Below are 9,811 nucleotides of genomic sequence, written 5' to 3' on the forward strand. Positions count from 1 at the left end.
CGCGTCTTTGTCCACCTGCACAGGTATCGACAACGCCATATACTCGTGTTGAGCGAGTCCATAGCACCGTGGGCCAGACCAATCCGCCGTAAGACTTCCTGGCCAGACTCACCGTTGTTATGAACTACGCTACCAAGATACGTGAAACTTTCCGAGATTTCAACGTCCTCGCCACACGCATGAACAGACTGTACTGTGTCATCCAACAAGCCTCCAAACACCTGTACCTTGGTCTTGGCCCAGGAGACCTGGAGTCTCAAGGGCTTCGCCTCCTCGTGCAGTGCCTCGAGAGCCATCACCAAGACCTCCAGCGACTCCGCCAGGATTACTGCATCATCGGCAAAAACAAGGTCAGTGACCCTGGTATTGCCAATGGATGCTCTGCAATGACTCTGGTCCACGACTCTGCCCAGTACCCAGTCCATACAGGTGTTGAAAAGCGATGAGGCAAGGACACAGCCCTGCTGGACAAGCCCCCCCCCCCCCAACACACACACACACACACTTCACAGCACTCTCTGTCCCAGAATACAGGCCAGTCAGCAAACCAATAGTCCTCGCAGGAATCCCACGGAGTCGCAGAAGATCCCAGAGTGCCTCACGATCGATGCACTGAATCAAACGCCTTCCTGAGATCGACACAGGCTGCAAGCATCCCCTGTCGAAACTCACCTCGGCGCTCCACCACTCGTAAACCTTCTATCAGTCGATCAATCTCATTCAATCATTCAGTCAGTCAGTCAACCAGTTTGTCTGCCAGGCAATCGGTCAGTCTGTCAGACAGTCAATCCATCATTCATTCAGTCAGTCAGTCAACCAGTTTGTCTGCCAGGCAATCGGTCAGTCTGTCAGACAGTCAATCCATCATTCATTCAGTCAGTCAGTCAACCAGTTTGTCTGCCAGGCAATCGGTCAGTCTGTCAGACAGTCAATCCATCAATCATTCAGTCAGTCAGTCAACCAGTTTGTCTGCCAGGCAATCGGTCAGTCTGTCAGACAGTCAATCCATCATTCATTCAGTCAGTCAGTCAACCAGTTTGTCTGTCAGGCAATCGGTCAGTCTGTCAGACAGTCAATCCATCATTCATTCAGTCAGTCAGTCAACCAGTTTGTCTGCCAGGCAATCGGTCAGTCTGTCAGACAGTCAATCCATCATTCATTCAGTCAGTCAGTTAACCAGTTTGTCAGGCAGTCGGTCAGTCTGTCAGACAGTCAATCCATCATTCATTCAGTCAGTCAGTTAACCAGCTATATAGTCAGTCAGTATATCATCCGGTCAGGCAGTCAGTCAGTTTGTCAGTCAGTCAATTAGTCAACCAGTCAGTCAGTCAGTTAATCAAGCAGTCAGTGAGTCAGTCATTAGAGGAAACAAGAACAGTTTTGTGGTGAAGAAGGTGCTTGAAAAATAGTGTCAGTGGAATGCAGCACTTATATTTACCGGGATGATGTCAGCAAGGAGAGTCAATTAACAGTTTAACTGGAGCACACGAGTTTAGCAACTAGACGAATACAAATGAATAATAGATAAATTTACACATCATAGATAGACAACTATAATATAAGGTAAGTACAATGTTCCAAGTACGACAATTTCGTATCGCTGGCGAGTCACACGGGCGTGAAGTTGCCAGGGCCCGTACTTATAAAGAGTATGTTTCGCTTATGTGAGACATAAATCAAGAAAATGGCGGACACCGAGACATAAGGGAAGCATAACCCTTATGTTTCAACTAAGCGGAACATAAACTGACTCGCCAGCTACGCGCGGGGTGGAGGTAACATTGCAATCCTTATGTCGACATAAGCGAGGCATAACAGTCAAGATGGCAGAGCTAGTGGGTGCGCGTCCGCGGCAGCTGAGGACTTTTCGGGCACGAAGAGACGTCCTTGATGAACTTCCGGACCCGGAATTGATCAAGAGGTACCGCCTGGACCGTGCAGGGATACTCTTCGTGGCTGATTTGGTGCGTGAGGCCTTGACTGCTCCTACAAACAGGAACCAAGCCCTCTCCCGGAGATGAAGGTCCTCGTAACACTGAGGTATCTTGCTACAGGAAAATGCAGCAGTGTAGCAGCGACGACTTGGGGCCTTCACAACAGACCGTCAGCAGGGTCACCCGGGAGACTGTGTACGCCCTTGCACAGCCTCATATAGTGAGACGCTTCATCAAGTTCCCCTCACTGTGCAAGAAACTCAGGTGAAGCGGCGAGTTTGAGAAATTGCAGGATTTCCTGGTGTGGTAGGGGCAGTAGACGGAACACATGTGAGGATTGTTGCACCCAAGGAATTTGAGGCAGAGTATGTGAACAGAAAGGGCACCACTCTATAAATGTGCAAGTCGTATGTGACACACACGGGAGAATTTTACACCAAACTGCAAACTGGCCCGGGTCTGTCCATGACGCACGTATTTTGCGTGAAAGTGCTCTGTTCACAGGGTTCGAGAGGGGTATGGTCCTGCAGGATGCCACTTATTGGGAGACAGTGCCTACCCTCCAAGAAGTGGCTCCTGACACCCTATGTACGACCTCAGCCGGGCCCACAGTCCGCCTATAATAGGTAAGTTTTTGTGCACACACACACACAGCGACATTCGTGTTGTAATTAATGTCTACTATGGCAAAGTGGTCCCTGCAGCCTCATCTGTTCTACCCGCGCTGGGCTAGGTTGCCAGTCTTATTCATTCTGTGCTGCAGTGTTACCACGGTGTTACACTCACACTCCTCAACTCTACCAAGCTTAATAACCTAACCTTACCTATCCTAACCTAATCAAACCTAACCTAATTTAACCTAACATAATCTAAACTATCCTAACCTAACCTAACCTAACCTAATCTAACATAACATAACCTAAACTAACATAACGTAGCCTAGTATAACCTAATATAACCTAACCAAACTTAGCGCAGCCTGGCACTCCTTGGGAGTCGAGGTTGTGGTAACACCAGCAGAAAATGCATTACTGGCAACATAGCCCAGCGCATGTAGAGGAGCTGAGACAATAGGGACCACTTTGTGATAGGATTGCCGTAATATCTTTCATCATTGCTTATTTCAGGCTTAGGCCATGCAAACTACACTAATGTAGGAAAATTAGCTAAGTTGGGTAACAGTATTATGATTAGCTAACAGTGCTCTTATACATTCATCCTTTTTCCAATCATGGCTGTGTTTTACTTCTTAAAACCCCTTGTATGTTCATTAGAAAAATCTAGCATAACAACCCTTAACTGCAGGATTATAAATCTTACAGAAACAATATTGTTGTCCCATGACGTTGCATTGCTAATTTGAAACTTGACAAGGTATTGTCTAGAAAAGGTTGCTGCAATTTTAGGTTGTTACAGTTAGGCTTGATCTTTTTGTAATTTCAGTATTGCTAGTACATACTAGTTTATGAGGGGGAAAATGTAATATAGGTAGGGTTAATGAAGTGTGAAACATGACATTCTTAAAGGAAAGTTTGATAAATCTTAAGAATAGCGGCTCCATTCCCTCCACCACCCCAGCCCCCTACCCCCAAGACAAGCCTGGTGACCTGTGGGGAAGCTGAGTTTAGGGGGGAAAGCCCAAATCACTGAAAATTTGGCCCCCACAATTTCCCCAGAAAAATCCCCAAATTAGGGAAAATTCCCTTGTCGAAAGTAATTAAAGTCCCAAACGCATGCTCTTGTAATCTATTCCAATATAACTTGGCAGCCGCTGCAGCCGGTCTGTTGACGAGTGTCGGGCGTGTCATTGGATGGCAAGCATAGTGACCCCCCTCCCAATCCGTCCCGCGTCGCATAATTTTTTGACGGGCCACACTGCATGTCGAGTATATTTAAACTACCCCAACCGAACCTTACGACCTAACAGCTAACTACCCCCTCTCGACTCCCCCTGGACCCCCCCTCCTTCTTAAATTATCCCAACCGAACTTTACAACCTAACAACAAAAAATATAGAATGCCCTCAGAAATACTTACAAAATTAAGAGGAAGTAGATGCAGCATGCGTCTCCTGTGGGTGGTTACAGGGGTTATATAGTGCAGCTGCCTCTTGAAGGAAGACATGCAAGCGTTTGTTAGGGTCATTAAAGGCCATAAGAAACATGCACCTTGCGAGGTACCCCACAAAGTGCTTCTTCCTCCTGCCAAAGAGGGGCACTTTTCTCTTTGCTTCCCTCCACAACCGCTCGATATTGTTTGTGGCGAACACACAAGTCAAGCAAGTCTCTTGCTTTCCCGGAGTACCTCAATCAGAAGTAAATGAGTCGAAAATCGCAGTCTGGAGTCCTTTCCAATTCCATGACACATACAGAAGTGACGGAGGTGAGGAAATTAAGTTATCCAATATGCAGTTGATGTAACACGAATATCCCTAAACGTGAAAAAATCCCTAAATCTGGGGCAATGCTCTTCAATGAGAACCCAAGCAGATTATATTATGGCTTAGATTTCAACTTCATTTTCAATGTAATAAATTTGGGCAAGAGTGTCATGCCTTGTCTGAAGGCAGAAAGACGCGTAATAAATTACAAATACATTTTTTCGTGTATAATTCGTTCTTCCTTGTCCTCCCCCTCCTAACCCTACAAGTGTGAAAAGCTACAGAATTTGTACGTGACAGTACGTCACAGTACCTGCACGCACACAAACAAACATATGGATTCCACCAGCCTCCTGCAAGCCAGTCTCATCGCCCATCGACTTGGAAAAAATCGTGAGGCCCGCGTGGAGAAATACACCCCTTGTGACAAACACGGCTGACCACTTGTCAAAATCCCGTCGTATGTGCTAGTAATGTTGTAATTACCACCATACCGTGCCCTTTATGCGCACCCGCTAGGAGCCGCTATTCTTAAGATTATCCGAAAGTTGTTTTTAAGTTCAGTTGCAAAAGCAATTTTTACAGTATCACTACATTGTCATTAACTAAAAATTTCAGAGCACACAAAAGGACAAGGAGCACAGTGGAGAGGGGGATTGGCCAGTGGAAGCGGAGATTTCATGTGCTCCATGGTGAAATCAGAGTCAGCCCTCCTGCATATGTGTGTAGAATAATACAGGTATGTAGACAATCAAGTGATGATCACATCTCAATACTGTATCGTCCACTACACAACAATAATTTTTATTACTTGTTAATATTAACTCTGTCTGTAGGTGTGTGCTATTTTGCACAACATCTGCAAAGACAGACGCCTCCCTGTACCCGAGGAAGGAGAGGACGAGGGTGATGGTGCAGGTTTCCATGAGGACCCACCTGTCCCACTACCACCTGTACCTGGACGAGTTCGGGAAGGTCTGCTCTACAGGGATGAGTTTGTCAACCTTCACTTCATGTAAGTTACAAATATCAAAATTAAATGTTTTGTGTATCAGCCTGTATCTTTCCATGCTGCTCAGTATTTAATTTTAAATTTTCATTTAAAGAATCTTACTATTGCAATGTTTCAATTTTTGTTGCAGTGACAGACCTCAACCTCAGCCTCGTGCAGCTGTGTGATGCTTCCCGACCCATCAACAGGTTAATTCCACACCTACTTCCAAGTATGTGTGTTTGTAATACAATTGTGTGTGGATTTGATATATATATATATATATATATATATATATATATATATATATATATATATATATATATATATATATATATATATATATATATATATATATATATATATATATATATATATATATATATATATATATATATATATATATATATATTACAAATCCACATTCGTATCACTAATAAATGCAGAAGCTATACTCAGTATTCAAATAAATTTATTACAGTATTTGGTAAGAAATTTTCACCAGTATGTATGGTTTAAAACAGCCAATATACTCATGATTGCCTTTACTTTTTTTCTAATATTAAGCAATAAATGATTTCCTTTTTAACAATAAATAAATAAATAAATTCCTTTATAATAAATAACTATGTAGGAAAACTACATAATGGAGATCCTAAGGAAAAATATATTACAGGAAAGCTAATGTAGAAGAGAGTACCGGCAGGGTAGAAAGGGTGGAGTGTGTTTGAGAGAAGAGGCAGGGTGAGGTGTGTGAAGGAGAGTAGAGGCAGGGTGGAGTGTGTGAAGGAAAGTAGAGGCAGGGTGGAGTGTGTGAAGGAAAGTAGAGGCAGGGTGGAGTGTGTGAAGGAAAGTAGAGGCAGGGTGGAGTGTGTGAAGGAGAGTAGAGGCAGGGTGGAGTGTGTGAAGGAAAGTAGAGCCAGGGTGGAGTGTGTGAAGGAGAGTAGAGGCAGGGTGGAGTGTGTGAAGGAGAGAAGAGGCAGAGTGGAGTGTGTGAAGGAGAGTAGAGGCATGGTGGAGTATGTGAAGGAGAGAAGAGGCTGGGTGGAGTGTGTGAGTAGAAACAGGATGGATTTTGCAAAAGAGAGGAGAGACAGGGTGGAGTGTGTGGGGTAGTAGCGGCATGGTGGAGTGTATTTGTGTTACATTAGTTTTTTTACTTGAAGTTCGAGTAGGGTTTTATGTACTTTTAAATTTTCAGTTTCTTGTTTAAGTTTTTTTAATTCTGCCTGTTTAATTTCAACTTGTAGCTCTGCAGCCTGCAGTTCAAGTTCCCTCTTCAGGCGGATGAACTGCAGCTCCTCCTCATCCACCAACATGGTGCAGGTCCCAACTGGTGTACTGGAGGAAGCTGCAGCGGCAGGAACTACTGGTGGTGGTGTGGTGGTGGTTTGAGGTGTGTCTGTGCTGGGTTGGGGAGGGACAGGTGGTGTGACATCCACCTGAAGACTCCTGGTAAAAATACATCCATCAGTACCTGCACTCATAATTTTCTTGTGTTATTTGACTTACATCCCCATTTATGGAAACAATACAGTTTAGGTTGAAAAGCCTTTGCAGGAAAGGAGTGTGTGTTCAGAGGTCATTTCTTTGGTGTTCTGCTGTTCAGTACGTAATGCCTACGTCGTTAAGGACAACTAGCATGGTTCATGAGTAAGCAGACCTGACCGAGGTCAGACGTGGGTCACGGCGCTCCGAATGGAGTAGCCCGGGGCCAGCCTGTTGGCCTCTCCCCTGCCCCTCCATCCCCCTCTCCCTTTTCATCAAAAACCCAACATCGTAAGAAACTATTGTGACATCAAGCTTAATCATGGTGACAGACAGTGAGTGCTATGTGTTTGTGGTCCCGTGAAGACACTGAAGTTTAGAAATGGTCAGTGTGACATCGACACGGCCTTACTATCCAGCCGACGTCCCAGGTGCCCCGGTACACCAGCCCGACCATCATGCTGCTGGGAGAACTCTGTTCAGCCGCCTCTACCTGCACCCCTGCCATCAGCGGCGACCTGACCCTTTTTTGACCTATACCCCTTTCATATTGTAATTTCCCATTTTTTTCAAATATATTTCAAAATTTGTATTTTAAATGTGTATATTTTCAGCTTTACAGCTGCAATCACTTAATAGACTGTTTTATTTTTATTATTACTAGGAAGGATGTCTCAACACATTATCAAGTCAGCTCTCGATAGCAATTGAATAAATTTCTGTACACATTGTTCCTCACTGTTTGATTCCATGATTGCCCTAATATGGACTGCATACAGCAGCATGATAGTATTGGGTAAATAATAATAATATGTAATAGTACTCTATAATAATACTTTAAGCAGAAAACTGTGGACTTTAGGAGATGGAAAGCAATACCTCCTCCTTGTGTACTGCAGTTTTCTAAAAGGAAAGCAAATTATTTTCAACAGTAACAGCAAGACCTATTTTGGAGAACTTTAAATCTACAATCTACCTGACAGGCATTTCTCAGTAAAATGAACTAACACAACTGATAAATCATTTGGAAATGTCATGTACATGTTAGAGTAATATTTTGTACATTTGGATTTAAGAATATTTATTCTTATTTTGGTAATGAAGTAATGTCAGACATATGAGACACACTTCATAAAGCAATACATTAGTACAAATTAATGACACCTATAAGACATTTTAGGTTAATCCATATTGTCTGCTTGTAACCTTAATAAAAGTTGGTACAGAATTCCTAAAATATAATAAATCAGTGTATCATACAAACAAGCTAAAGTAGACAAATACGACGATCATCAAGGAACGGAAATAACAAATTTTACTAATGATTGTACAAATAACGTTTAGTAAATATTCTGAGCCCTCACATGGGGGTGGGGAAGCCAGGGTGGCAATTCTAGCCTGAACCTGCCGCCCACAAGGCTGACAAAATTATTTTAAAATCAATATTTTCAGAAATTAACAATAACAACCACACTGCAGTCTGAGGAATGCTTTTTCCTATTATTTATGAAAAAATAATTTTTAAAATTTCACTTAATTATACGGCACAGACAGCAAAAGTATCTTTTATTATGTATACCGGTATCCAATAATCACATTGCCCGAATTAGGGTCATAGGCAGTAAAGGTACGTGGTGGAGGTGGGAAGTGGTGATTGGGGGAGGAGTCACTGAGAACGTTGCTGGGGCAGCACTTAGGCATGTAAGGGCTCTGTAAATATTTAGACATGACTAAAGTTTTATTTACCCACCCATTTTCGGGAACATCTTCAGTGTCAAGTGGAAAAGGGTCCACCACTGTCCTGTCAATAGAATTGACTGAGACGTTCCCTCTCCCAGCACATCAGCGATGATGACCTCTAGCTCCCCGAGGGGTGTAGGCGGAAAGGCCACCACCTAGAAGAATATATATATATATATATATATATATATATATATATATATATATATATATATATATATATATATATATATATATATATATATATATATATATATATATATATATATATATATATATATATATATATATTAGTACATGAGTGCAAGGCTAAGTCAATTGAATTCCCTTGATTGAAAAGAAAAGGCAATACATTACAAATGTTATTTCCATCAAGCACTTAATAAGCATTGAAATTTACAGGACTGTCACTTTGCTTGTTAGCCATTCCTTGCACTTCATGAATACCATTTTATTTCAAGAAAAATCTTACCTGTTCCATTCCTGGCCTTTTGGTAGGCACTAATTTTAGATTTTGCTTCATGCATAACTGTTTGCCAGAGTCTCTGGCACTGCTTTGTCATCTGCTGAAGCCAGGGTGGAGTGCCGCTAGGCGAGAGACAATGCTGCCCCAAGCCTTCGCCTTCGCCTCAGCAGAGCAGCCATTATCGGAAAAATTTCCCTTGAGGATGGCTGCTTTCTCCCTGTAGAGCTGTACAAGGGAGAGCGTTTCAGCGTGCGTCCAATTGGCGTGGCGGTGACGTGTCTGCCGAGGAGGCTGTAGCTGGGGCGGCGGCTGTTCCTGCTGCTGCTGATGTGGCTGGGGGTGAGGCTGTGGTCCCTCCTGCTGCTGCTGTAGCTCCTGGTGTAGCTGCTGACCTCGATGGCTGCTGAGGGGCTGCAGAGGTCGTGGCTGGCTGTTGGCGGCCATGGCTGCTGCCTGCTAGCTTGAAACTCGCGGGAACGTTTGTTTACATGTTTGAGGGGCTACGTCCTTAATTTTATCATTATTCCATGTGATGGTTAAGCGTCGAAAACCGGTACATGCACGAGGGCGAGATGATGAAGGCAAGCTATCCCAGCATCGCTTCCAGATTGTCGTACTCGGAGCATTACATTTACCAGCTTCTCCCGCATAAATATCACCAGGAAACATGAATAATAAACCATTTCAACAATAACTACAAATAAATATCGTTATTGTGACCCAGGAAACAGTTTTGGGGATGGAAATTGGGAAACATGAGAAACTGAGTACGACAATCTGGCAACGTTGTACTATAATCCCAGCCATCAGCT

The 9,811-nt window shown here is 43.3% G+C and overlaps 1 long non-coding RNA gene across 1 annotated transcript; it reads left to right on the forward strand.

The window, feature by feature from the left end:
* The first annotated feature begins 2,492 nt into the window (after positions 1–2,492).
* LOC126992591 (uncharacterized) lies at positions 2,493–6,745 on the forward strand. The gene is made up of 5 exons (XR_007746658.1): positions 2,493–2,560; positions 4,933–5,053; positions 5,151–5,329; positions 5,457–5,537; positions 6,556–6,745. It is a non-coding gene; the product is annotated as an uncharacterized LOC126992591 (long non-coding RNA).
* Positions 6,746–9,811: the final 3,066 nt, after the last annotated feature.

This window comes from Eriocheir sinensis, unplaced genomic scaffold (assembly GCF_024679095.1).
Source record: "Eriocheir sinensis breed Jianghai 21 unplaced genomic scaffold, ASM2467909v1 Scaffold493, whole genome shotgun sequence".
Taxonomy (NCBI): domain Eukaryota; kingdom Metazoa; phylum Arthropoda; class Malacostraca; order Decapoda; family Varunidae; genus Eriocheir; species Eriocheir sinensis.